This window comes from Liolophura sinensis, chromosome 12 (assembly GCF_032854445.1).
Source record: "Liolophura sinensis isolate JHLJ2023 chromosome 12, CUHK_Ljap_v2, whole genome shotgun sequence".
Taxonomy (NCBI): Eukaryota; Metazoa; Mollusca; class Polyplacophora; order Chitonida; family Chitonidae; genus Liolophura; species Liolophura sinensis.
The window spans coordinates 15267061-15280460 of record NC_088306.1 but is presented as its reverse complement, the minus strand read 5'-3'; the positions used below and the strand labels follow the sequence as shown (position 1 = coordinate 15280460).

General features: G+C 37.1%; 1 protein-coding gene across 2 annotated transcripts in view; it reads right to left on the bottom strand.

The window, feature by feature from the left end:
• Positions 1–13400, bottom strand: part of LOC135479055 (uncharacterized) — a 127160-nt gene that overhangs the window by 87912 nt on the left and 25848 nt on the right. The window lies entirely within an intron of this gene.

The following is a 13400-nucleotide window of genomic DNA, read 5'->3' as shown; positions in this document are numbered from 1 at the left end:
CAAATCCTTTAGTCTGCAATGCTATCCTTGGGCTTCATTCATCATGCGTTCACGTACATGTACAGATCATAGCCAACAAGCACAACATGCTTTCTTCTTGAATTGAGACTCGGTGACCTAGATGGTTACAGCGATAAAAGTCTGCTACATCACATAACCTGGAAAGTTAGTACATGTATACATGTGCATGTATATATTGACGCTGGGTCTCTGGGGTGAAAATAATAGAACTTCAGCCCCTTTAACCACGCTACACGCAGTCATACAATGTGCATGACCATAACACATCCAGCATTCCAGTCTGGAGTGAGCAGAACATGTCTTACTCTGTACCAATATAAAACTGTGTCCTTTATGAAGCCATAAAGCCACTTAGTGTGTTCCTATTGGTTTTACAGCACTATAACACGGTGATGCTTAAGTTCAATATTTTGCTGACATTTTGTGTTTGCTTTTTAGACCACTTTTTTGAAAGATTTTTTTTCCTATTGTTCTGACTTTGGTCGTTTTCATAATTCTCATTTTGAAAGACACAGTCTTTTCCATATTTTAACAATATGATATTGCTAAAAAAAACAATCAATATGGCAATAAACCCTTAGTGTAATTTCAATCATTCATAATGCAAAACAGAAAGAATTTTTTCATTTCACCTTGTAAGTTTTGTATGAGATGAGTTTTTTTAACAAATTCGCCCTTATAAAACAATAATTAACAAGTCATCAAATACATGTAAATAGTAATTAATTTGTCTCTGAATTAAATACATGCACCTATGCACCTGCACGAATATCTGTAATGTTGGACACCTCCCATGCCACCCAAGTATTCAAAAGGGCTATATTTCATGAAGTTATTAAAGATTTTTCAAATGACACATTCTGTTTGCTTCTCGGTTTGATTGACATACCTAATACCTAAAAAGAGTGACGGTGGAGTGTTGCTCAAGAATATTGCCCTTAATTGTACGACGACGGAGGCCAGTATTATGGTGGGAGGAAAACAAGACCCCAGGGGAACGTTACCTACGACCATCCGCAGGTTGCTGGCAGACGTTCCAACGTACAGCCAGAAGAGGAAGACAGCGTGAGCTGGACTTGAAGTAGCCCACACAGACTGCATTGCCAAAGCTAACCACCTCGGCCCATCATATATGTCTGAATAACAGCTTGCAAACATGTGAAAAAGTTGAACAATTACAGCAGTAAATCTGGCATATGAATGCTGTCCACCAAGAAAATTAGCATCCATCACTATGCCATGAAGGTACATGTATACGTCTCCATACAAGTCACTGAAAGTGGACAATGATCTAGCTGTTTGCTTATACACCGTCCCCAACCCATCCCACCCCCCTCAGAAAAAAAAAAGAGGAAAATACAGGTTTTTTCTACAGCTGGCCGTTGCTTAAAATGCCAGCCAAAGATTGCAAACAGACATCCAAATGGAGACAAATGATGCAAACATAGCACTATGCAGTTATGAACACATGATTGCATGCAATTTGATCTTATTTGGGATTCAGCCGTAATAGATGTCATAAGACCATCTCTTCATACACAAACCACGAGTATGGAACACGTGAGCCAGACTTTACACAATCCAATTTATGTTGTGAAAGTGAATCCTGATCACACTGTGACATACATATCAAATTTCAGGACACCATACAATATTTTCTCAAAGTTTGGTTTCTGTGAGTTACAAACACACAGGAAGTGTGGAGAAAATTGATTTTTCTATTTTTTTTTTTTTTTAACACTGTAATAGTTTTGCCGCCTTTCACGTTTGCTACATGAATTTAAACATGGTGAAAGCCTGTCCATAAGAATATGGTGACAGCCTGTCCATAAGAATATGGTGACAGCCTGTCCATAAGAAGACGATGAAAGCCGTCCATAAGAAGACGATGAAAGCCTGTCCATAACAACATGCTCGATACATCGTAAAACTTTTCCTATATCTTCATGATAAAAGCTTCCATGGCTTTCATGTCCTGCCACATGACAAAAACTTCCTTCATGTCCATGCATATCTTGCATGAACAAGACAAAACTATACACACATGCGTACAAACATGATAATGTAATTAAGATGTACGGCATAGAAGTAAACATGATAAACCCTGCATGAACACAATTAACTTCTTCCTACATGAAACATGTAACAAAACACCTATTTTATACATAAACATTCCCCTAGCACTCTAGGGCAAACCTATATCACATATAGGTTTCAGCCATTCATGATGTTGCACCTGCTGACATCATCTGCTCAAAATGCAATGTACAGAGAAGGTTAGATTATGCTACATGACATGTTTAGTTGTGATTTTAGTTGTACCATCTGGTATTCCATTCCCTGCATCAGGTGCTTCTCAGTCAGTCAGTTTGCTATGTAGATTCTGTTTAGTAAACAGTGAATATAAAAGCACAGCAGAAACACATCAACACATCGTCACATATAAGATCACACATGTACACACGTGTCGTACGGTTTAATTAAACAACTATTGCGTGTTGTGCAGAGTAGAACATTATGATCGACTTAGCCGGTCACAACAGATGATGTACACCTCGCACTGTGCCCTCGTGCTGTATATTGCTTATGTTTTCTTTGTGTGTGTTTTTTTTTTTTCGAGGAGACAACTAACATTGTTCCACTATGCAAGATGCAATAATTGCATAATGCATGAGCGCATAATAAAACCATGTACAAGGTTACATCAAAACTTACGCACAAGATTTATTTCTCCACGTATGCAGCATTTTCTTCTATGTTCAGATTCCAAAAAATAAGGCCACACCAAATATAATTTTTGTTTAATCAGCATTGTTTCAATGTCCAAGGAGGTTACAAAAATAAAACTGAAAACTTATGTAATTATTTATGTGATCTGAAAGCCTTAAAAAACAGGAAAGTCATACAAACACTAAGATTGAGCAAAACACATATTAAGATGGACTTTTAATTTCATTCCAATTTAGAACTTTTAATGTCAGTTCGCTAGTAAAACAAAAAATTAAATTGGTGTCAAATAACGCTTAAAATAGGAGCTAATTACTTGTGATTCCTTTTACCTAGCTCATTCAACTGTTTAGATCTAGATGGAAAACTGCCAACATGATTGGTTGCATTCAAAGCAAAAGAAAAAAAAGATGAAAAAAAAAAACAATAAATCTGTGATGAATTGAATAAACATTGGCAAATTTGGCATAAAAATCCAAGAAAATCTCCCTTCCAGGGAATTCCTTAGCAGGATTTCCATGCTGATTATAACACTGCAATAATAATCTTGTTTTTTCCAAGTTTTCCAATGAAGAAAACAGCCATAAAATTTCCAAATATTGATTGATTCTGGGAAACGAATATTCTGCTTTTGTATAACCAGAGTTTTCTTTTACCACCGCTGATGTATGCCACAATCAACGATTTACAAAACCACAACAGAAACCCAGCATAAAACGAGCGCAAATCGGAGCAACTGGCAGAATAAATGATCCGCAATTCAGTGATGTTATCGCATCGTTTTTAACCCCAAAAGCTCATCCAGGCCTGAGATTACATGTTTAGCCAAAGAACTATACTTCCTAATCATGATAAGCGAGAAAAAAGTTGCATCGTATTTTTATTCCCAATGCAAATGTACATGTAGGTCCTTGGCTAAACGACTCCTCAAACTTAGACGTACATATAAATGTACAGTGCTTATACATGTACAAATGGAGGGATAAAACATTCAGACCCTTTTGCTCTAGCCGCCTGTGGTCGAAAACGATGATGGAGATACAAAATTAAAGATAACTTAATTTTTTTAATTAAAGCTTGTGGTTTGAAATGAAAATTTCATTGGTCAAAATTGAACAACATATAGTAAGAGAATGAAAAATTACTTTCCCGGCCAGAGGATCGCGATGCACAGTAAAATTTTCTGTAATGAAGTAAAGCCGAAGGAAAAGAAACACCCAGAAGGAGAAAAAAAAAGAGAAAGACATCAATCCTGACGTCAAACCAGACATTCGTATACCTGCAGTCATCAGTCACATTACACTCCAAGGAATATTCAAACTTATACATACACAGTACCGGTACATGTAGGCATCGAGTCCATTTATCCAATCATGAGCAGTTTGCCCTTAAGACAAGTCCAGGACTGAAGCACATTCGGCTCTGAATGCAATTTGCCACAAGGCGCCCTTTGGAGAAGGTTTTCTTCCGTATGGGAAAAACTAGAATTATGGCACAAAGAACAGTGTATGTAGCCTGTCATTACTGACCAGAGCAGTTCAATGATGACCAGCTTAGAGATTTGGCAGGAAGCATCAAGTACTGAGAATTACAGGTTTTAGCACTGGGCAATCCAGCTAGTTCAGGGTAATATGGTTTCACCTCTCCACTGGCTGACCTTTTTGTACAGTTGTAAAACAGGTGATACTGGTCCACAGAAAACGCACAGTAGATATAATCTGAATCAGGTTTTACACATGGACTCAAGAACACTGGAGTTCAAAGACGGAGGTCAGAGAAAATCCTGAATCTCATTGTTAAAGACCTGTTGTTTGTAGCAAGACAGGTACCTTATAAACAACTGAATGGGTAACCCACAAAATACATTTTGGTATCAATACAATCATTATTTCCATAGAAAGATGAATTTTCATGGGAAAAATTCTTAAAAAATGATGCCTCTATGATACCTTTGGCCGACATACATCACTACATGGGATGAAAAATTCATAACAAAAAAAAGTTTGCAAAAAGGTTACTTTAACTCCTGCCATCAAATGGGATTGAAACGCTGTCAGTTCAATTATTTTTACTGGTTATTATTATAACAGAATATGCAAACTGACAGCACTCAAGAGCAGATTGAGTAAAATCAACCACTAAGTTCTAATGAGAAACTTCAGCAAACTCCCCTACACCTATAACAGCTGAGTTACTGACCTAATTACACATTATAAAGGCTTCAATTCTATTCTCTACTTAGGGCTATTTTGACAAGACCTTTCACTGGGCTGATCAAAGGTGTCTGCCAAGGAGAGACAATTTTTTGGCAAAAACCATTTTCAAAGAATCAGTCAAGCGCTGGGTTCCATGTGTGCCTAAACATCAATAAATCACCTCTTTCCAAATCCCACTATGATCTTTCTATTACCAGATCTAAGAAGAATGGGGATTGTTGCCAAGGGAACCACACATCAAATTACAGAAATGGAACTGACCAATTAATTCAGTCCGTCTGACTGGAATGTGTGGACCCAAGCGAGGATATCAGGGCGGGAGAATTCCAACGGGGAATCAAAGTCAGAAACAGCAAAATGAAAGAAAGGTAAAATGGGAGATTTTTCAACAAAAGATTTGGGACAAAATCGATGCTAATGATGCCATTTTGGACATTCATTTTCCTGTTTCTGACAAGACCGACACCTGCATAATGAGACACACAGGCACACACTGGACAGGAAATTAAGGCATTTAAGCAGCCAAATCTCCTCAATTTCTGGGCTAAACGGGCCACTAGAAAACTAGACAGAGTTTCACCTACAGGTAACTGCATACATATGTACATAATGACAATGATAATATACATACATGTCAGTGTACATGTATATAAGAATAAAAAAGATCAAAACCTTAGTGTTTCAACTCCTCACACACATAAGAAATTAAACATCTCATACGACTTGACCCAAAAAAATCGGTACCCTTAAAAGAAGATTCATATGAACATGTTTGTGTATCAAAGATCCTGTCTTTTGTTTAATTGTTTTTATTTTTAACACACTGGTTTTCAAAGTTTGCTTAAAAATTTGAAGTTTCACATAAACCTAGAGAAAGTAATTAAAGCTTAATACAAGGAAATAGGCACGTGACAAATTCCTAGTTCTGACATATAGGATCTATAGCCAATTAAGACAGTGGAAGTTACATTCAAATTGCATTTGCTCAAAGGTCAAGGTCAGGGCTCCTGATCAGAGGCACCCTAAGCATTCAATTAACAGAAGTTCTATTTACATCTTGACTTTTGGAAAGCCATGTAATATAGTCAAATTAACCAGCATAACCCAAAAATTTTCATGTATATGTAGTTAAATTTGGTGTTTAAATTAAGGTATACCCTATTTGTCACATGTAGGATCGCAGTCAGTACTTTGGCTGTTGTATGGGAGGTAGGAGGAAACCAGGATATGGATAAAGCAAACTACGTGCATTATTAAGATGTCCATATACTACATGTAAACACACTTTCAAACAAAAACTTTTTATCTTAATTTAACAGTAATGAACATATTATCAAAAACTGACGACATGAAGATAATCTTTCAATGGCCCCATACATGAGTTGGTCCAATTTGTGCAACTAATTTAGATGATTTCCAAACAGATCCGTTCATTAGTCTGCAAAAAACAAAAATTTCCTCAAAATATTCAAATGAGAAAACTGGAACACCTCTTGAAAAAAACTTATGAGAAAATTTCTCATGCATAGTCGAGGTAACTATAGTACCAGACACATCTATCCTAATACTGCCTTTCACAACTGTCATAACCAGAGAGAGAAGTTGATCCGCTGGACCTTTATGTATGGCACGCTTGTCAACGCCATTCTAGACATACATATATATTCAAATATCACTTGGATCTGGCCTGCAATATTCTAGCTAAATCCCTGCACCTTACTATATGAAGTCTGGATGAATATGTACTGATCTTCCCTTATTAAGACACTGATGGGAGGCAAATCTCCTCACATATACACAAATTCTGCAGAGGTACACCGTAAGGTGTAACATGATGCTGGACATCAGATAGGACGTAAATGTATACCTGAGATTTTTGGGGTAAAATCCATATTTGATAATCAAATGAACTCTTCTGTTTTTACCAAGAATGGCTCAAATTATCATCTTTCAGTATATCAGATTCCTACTTATACTACTTACAGTGTTACCTTTCAGTATATCAGATTCCTACTTATACTACTTACAGCGTTACCTTTCAGTATATCAGATTCATGCTTATACAACTTACAGTGTTATCTTTCAGTATATCAGATTCATACTTATACAACTTACAGCGTTACCTTTCAGTATATCAGATTCATGCTTATACAACTTACAGTGATATCTTTCAGTATATCAGATTCCTACTTATACTACTTACAGTGTTACCTTTCAGTATATCAGATTCATACTTATACAACTTACAGCGTTACCTTTCAGTATATCAGATTCATGCTTATACAACTTACAGTGTTATCTTACAGTATATCAGATTCCTACTTATACAACTTACAGCGTTACCTTTCAGTATATCAGATTCATGCTTATACTACTTATAGTGTTAAAATTATTTTAAAGTTTGAAAAAAGTTGACACTTTAAGAACTTTATTACGGTACTGTGGCAACACATGTACACAAGCACAGGCTGATATTTTATCTGTAGCTGCATGGTGAACATGTATGTTTTAATAAACCGATGCCAATAACCTCTACTTCCAGACTGGCACTCCCTTGAACTTCCAATGAAAAGAAGTCGTCTAGAGAGAAAGCAAACAGCTTAATAGTATGTGTGGGTGGGAATCATACTACACCAATCTGTCTCCAGGATATGGAATGTTACAAAGGAAAGTTTCATCAGATCGCTTGGTGTGGGAAATTAAAACAGGAAGAGATCAATCAATATTAATGTACCACATGGAACTACACGTCCATGTTCTCCTATAGATCGCAAAGGCCTACTTCCTGGATACACACAAGTGTATATCGATATAAAAGGGTTTACAACTTAAATGTATACACATGCATGTGCAGTATTAAATATTCTCTCTGCTTATACATGTAGTTATACATATTTGAAATGGATTGAAGCACAGTGACACCACAGCCTCTCTCTAGTCTTCATAAATATGCTCTAACTGCCACATTTCCACATTAACCACAGATTATGGACACTGTACTTAATTGATTTATTTGACTGGTTGGTGTTTGATGCCGTACTCAAGAATATTTCACTTATACGAAGACTTGAACTCACAGCGACCGCATTGGTGAGAGGCTCCTGGGTCATTACGCTCCGCTAGCGTGCTAACCAACTGAGCCACGGAGGCCCCAACTTTACTTTATAACTACCTGTATATTCATGTTGAACACAAAAGTACAGCAATCACAGAATGTTGACATGCCATGTATGTATATAGCAGCTATAAAGGATCAGTGACATCACTGATCATAAAACATGAAAAAAAAAAAAAAAAATAGGCAATTTGGAAGGGGCCTTTTAGATAATGCATACTTACGTTTTTTTGTGTTTTTTTTACCTCTGGTACACCTGAAGCTCTGGAGGTCACTTGCCTAAAGTTCTGAGGAGCGGCAACTTTGACTTCCTGATTATTTATTTATTTATTTATTTGATTGGTGTTTTACGCCGTACTCAAGAATATTTCACTTATACGACGGCGGCCAGCATTATGGTGGGTGGAAACCAGGCACAGCCTGGGGGAAACCCACGACCATCCGCAGGTTGCTGGCAGACCTTCCCACTTACGGCCGGAGAGGAAGCCAGCATTAACTTCCTGATTATTAGCTCTACATATAAACTTAGGCAAGTACCTGTCAAAATATTTGGTTATTCATTCGTTTTTAAAAGTTCACAATGACAAAGAAGACCTAAAATTGAACCAAGGCCAACACAATGTTGATGGTACATGTAGATATGTTATCAATACTCATAATTTCCAACCTTTACATGGCTGTTGTTTTACCTGCATCTTACCCACTTCTATGGTGTTTCACAATTACGCCCATGCAAACGGCACCTACTCATTTCACACCTCAATTTTAGTTGAGGACATCACTGAAGAGCATGAAATATTGAACGTGTTTACATATATGTAGACTCTCATCTCCTTAGATGAGCATTCGATTATAAACTATGGATGTATTTTGAATCAATACCAAAGATTGATTTTCGTGACTTAACATGAACAGAATTATGACTTAAGTGTGGACTGAGTTGACAATGAAGTTTGTGTCCCGGATATTTAAGAAGCACGATTTACTTTCATCCTGCACAGTTCAAAGCCACACCCATCAGAGAAGGTATACATGCATACAGGAGACACATCGTGTGCACAATGGTACTTGATGCTGTGATATAAATGATGAATCAAAGAAGGCAGTTGAACATGTACATGTACATGTAAGTGTACCGTATTGATTCTGCCTTCCATTGGCACCACATCGACAACCCTTTCCAGCAAGTACTGGCTGAACAAATAAAATCAATAATCTCTATACGCAATAATTTACTTCAGCATCAGATGCCTAGGATGTACATGTTTCAAGTGAATGTATAGAACACGTACGTGTACATTTATATACACAAACACTTAACCATACATGTACAGTTACTAACATTCTACTATATATATATCCATATATATATATATATATATGAATCCACAGACTGACCCATGGCCAATTCCCCATAAGTATATAGTTAATACATATATTACAGTAATAACTTCCAAGGTTACCTCAAAATTAACTTGGGGCCTTAACTGGGAGACAAATGCATATATATGCACAGTGTACCTGTGAACTAGCAACTATTCATTAATTGTGCTCTGTAGACTACATGTTCTTACATAAAATGGGTCCCTATGTATTACATGCAACACCAGTTTTACCTACCAGCTGAAAATCCACCTTAAAAGATTTTTTTTTTGTCCGATATCAAAGTTTTTATGATTCTCTTGTTTTTCAAGGCTTTCAGATAGTTTAAATATCGGTTGAAGAGGACAAGCGTAAATGTAAAAATTTACAACTGAAATTAATGGCTTCTACATGCACCATGAGTCCAAATCAATGGGAGAGGTACATATATACAAAGTGAACTAACATAACTTGTATATATATACCTGTATATACCCCAAGGCACATAATGAACAATGTACACCTTCATGTACATGTTCGTGTACACGGCAGTGCTGTTGGAATGCCGGGTGCCCGCTACAAGTTTGCTAGTGGGGTGCTAGTTGCAAGCCTTCAGTCTGGCTGGTACTATGCATGCAGGTATAATTTACTTGTTTATTTCACTCGTGTTTAACTCCGTACTTAAAAAAATTTTCTCTAATACACATGTCTATATCATGATGGTAAGGTTTATGGGAGGAACCTTGTTTGTCTGAGAGATTGAAGGACAAGCATCTTTATACCCACCCGGCCAGGTATAAATGTTGTTATCATACATACCCCCAGGGACCAATCTCCTATTGAAATCACACATGTGTAGAAGATAAACATGTTTTATGGTTGTCCACATGCCTCACCTGTGCATTACACAAACCTATGAGCTATTACCTTAATTCCTCAACCCTTCTACATATTAAAGCGCAACTTTTAGTGCAATTTAAGCACATTTTAAATTTGATTTAGGAGACACAGTTACATTGACGGGATTGGCCAAATTCAGGGCTTCACAAAAAGTATAATTTTATCAGTCCACACAGATTTATTCCTTCAGAATATGCTTGAATAAACACCTTGCAAACATGTGAAAACGTTGAAGATTTACAGTAAGTTGATCTACTGTATGTAGAATCTAGACAATGAATATGCTTACCTGCCTCCTCACCTTAATCCACTTGCTGAACAATGTTTATCCAAAATCAATCCATCTAATTGCACAGAAACACCAGGAATTACACATATAGGTATATATACATATTGAATTTTCCCTCCAGCGCATGATTAGCCGAGTCAGCTTAAAACCTTCCAGCAGGAATTCATCAAATCCCGCCTCCACTAGAACGTAATACAATGTATTGTATTTCTACGCGAAACTCATCTTCAATAACACGCTCAGTAAGCAGATACCAGTTATTATCTGCCGTGTAACTGAACGAAACCAATTAAGTGGAAAACGTACGGTGGACATAGGAGCGGAAGCAATTTGGGGTGGTTATATACAGTCTATAGTAGAAAGTAAGCGACAAGAAACGTGTGCAGGACAAATGACATGTGACATATTCATGTCTATCACATGTACAAGTAACTTTGCATTGTTTCAACAGGGTGACAACACATTGTTTCAACAGGGTGACAACACATTGTTTCAACAGGATGACAACACATTGTTTCAACAGGGTGACAACACATTGTTTCAACAGGGTGACAACACATTGTTTCAACAGGATGACAACACATTGTTTCAACAGGATGACAACACATTGTTTCAACTGGATGACAACACATTGTTTCAACAGGATGACAACACATTGTTTCAACAGGGTGACAACACATTGTTTCAACAGGGTGACAACACATTGTTTCAACAGGATGACAACACATTGTTTCAACAGGATGACATTGCACAGAGTATGTGCAATTCTAGACCAGTGACGTCTAATAAATTGCAAATAACATCACGGCATTTTACTTTACTAATTCTGATTATAAATTAAATTTATTTATTTATTTATTCGATTGGTGTTTTACGCCGTAATCAAGAAAATTTCACTTATACCAGGCTTATGGTGGAAAGAAACTGGGCAGACCTTCCCACGTACGGCTGGAGATGAAGCCAGAATAAGCTAGACTTGAACTCACAGCAACTGCATTGGTGAGAGGCTCCTGGGTCATTACGCTGCGCTAGGGTGCCAACCAACTGAGCCACAGAGGCCCCCAATTCTGATTATATATTAAAGTCATGGAGCTAGGGGGTGTTTTATTGTTGCTACATATTTTTTAAGCATATACATTTATTTATTTAGTTATTTGATTGGAGTTTTATGCCATACTCAAGAATATTTCACTTAAGCATTTACATGAATACGTGTAGTTCATGGCCAACTGCATTTGATTTGAAGAAATGCAAAAACTTCACCTTGATCAGTTAAGGGCAACTTTGATACTTTGCAACAGAGTAGCAAATTAAAGGCATAACGTTCCACCCTTTAATTTGCCCCTATAATTGTAGATCTGGCCCCTGGATCATGAAGCAATCTTAGAATTAAAGTTAAAACCTTAATCATTAAATTTGTTATAATCCTTTTAGTTATTTTAGCTGAAATTTGTTGTACACTAATTTGCCCAGAATTCACCTTATCAAGCAATGTTTTGCCTTCTTGCTTCAGAAATCCCAATTTCAAACTGATTTTAAATTTTGACTAAAGGTTAAGACAGCTTCGTGGTCCGGGGGGATCAGATCTCATCATCACAAAGCTGTCTTAGGTTTACGTAAAAGATCCGGGGGGATCAGATCTCATCATCACAAAGCTGTCTTAGGTTTACGTAAAAGATCCGGGGAGATCAGATCTCATCATCACAAAGCTGTCTTAGGTTTACGTCAAAGATCCAGGGGGATCAGATCTCATCATCACAACGATGTCTTAGGTTTACGTCAGCCTTAATAGCCTGTGGTATTATTCCTACACGTGCTAATTCAATTTTGTCATGAATACCTGAGATCAATTTAAAAAAGAAACATTCAAAACAAGCCTTTAAAGAACCAAGAAAGTATCTAAAGTGAGAAATTTGGAAGCATTCATGTAAACTGAAGTAGTATAGCCAACAGCTTTCAATAAAAGCCAATAAGATGAAAGGTTTAGGATGTTCCAGATATATAAATTTAAACAGTACCCAAATCTACTGCAAATCCAAATCCAATTTTATTGCCACTGTTCATATATCCTAAACGAAGTGATAGTCAACATGATCGATGCATACAGAGCCAATAACCTGGGACCAGTGGAGTTACAGAGACAATTATGATGCAAAGTAACACTTATTCTGCACACTTCGCATTCTTCGAATAAAACTGTACTCAATGTAAATGGTTTTACAATGGGTCGATATTAACACTAACAGTGCGTATGAAAAATGATCTCCAGAAAAAAGCAATTTCATGCTCATTGGGCTATGTTTACCAGGTGGCAATGTATGGCAATCTACTCTAGAATTGTCTGAATCACTCTCTTGTAAAATCACCCTATTTCCACTGAAGCGATGGTATGGAAGTGAACGATGATGGTACAGAAGTGAAACGATGACAGTACAGAAGTGAACACTGATGGTACATAAGTGAACGGTGATGGTACAGAGGTGAACAGTGATAGTACAGAGGTGAACAGTGATGGTACAGCGGAGAACTATGATGGTACAGAAGAGAACTATGATGGCGCAGAAGTGAACAAAGATGCTACAGAAGTGAACGATGATGGTATAAAAGTGAACGATGATGGTGCTGTCAGGAAATCGATGCAAATGGTGTAAATGACCTAAAATTTCACCTGACACTGTTAAAGCTGCACATTCCCCCCCCCTCCCCCCCATTCCAACAGTTCTGTAAATCTTACTTAGAAAGTTATTATGAGGTTTGTTTGGACAGTATG